Source organism: Olea europaea, unplaced genomic scaffold, assembly GCF_002742605.1.
Source record: "Olea europaea var. sylvestris unplaced genomic scaffold, O_europaea_v1 scaffold2095, whole genome shotgun sequence".
NCBI classification, from domain to species: domain Eukaryota; kingdom Viridiplantae; phylum Streptophyta; class Magnoliopsida; order Lamiales; family Oleaceae; genus Olea; species Olea europaea.
The window spans coordinates 14,219-15,092 of NW_019238884.1; positions in this window are offsets into that span (position 1 = coordinate 14,219).

Consider the following 874-nt stretch of genomic DNA (forward strand, 5'->3'; position numbering starts at 1 on the left):
TGGTCGCTTAATGGTCGCAAATTCGTCGTTGGTCTCTGCTTGTGATTGTTGTAACTCCACCATTTCTTTTTGTCATACAATAGAAAAAGGTTGTTAACATAAATAATATTAATGTTAAGATCAATGTGTAATAAATGATATATCTTACATATCGAGACTCTTACATATCGAGACTCGGCTAGTTGGTTATCCCATCCTTTTGATGTGGAATGCATATCCTCCTAAACAATTCAATATGTCCAACTAATTCTTTATTTGTAGACTAAAAAAGGTGGAGAAAATGTCATAATATAGTCAAATTAGCAAATAATTGATAATCTCAACATGTTACCAAAGTAGTGAAGAGTATAAAACCTATCGAAGTTTAAATTCAACTAAACATATCCCACGGAATTATGGCCTCAGGGATTGAAATGCATATCCTGCAACATTTCAACAACGTTTAATGACAGTCAAGGGATAGAAAACATGTTAATACTCCTAGAATTCAACCAACATTTTAATGACAACCTTTTTTTTTTTTAACTAATTTCATCATTTTTAGAAATCAAGTCTACATTCTGAATATATATTCTATGAAGCGAACTTAGAAGTTGAAATAGTCTAGTAAAACTAAACACGAAATAATTACGTCGGATCAACCAAAAGACAGTTAATTATTTCTATTTCAACTAAAGGAAGCAATTTTAAAATATTAAGTCTCATACTCAAGCGTAAACTAAGGAAAAAAACACCTAATTCATCATTTAAGTCCAAAGGGTTATAATTGTAACATAGTGAGCAATGATAAGTAGACTAGTGATATATATTAACAACAATTAATAAAACATTTCCGCTTAAGAAAATTGAATGCTGTTTAACCAACCAACTTTAA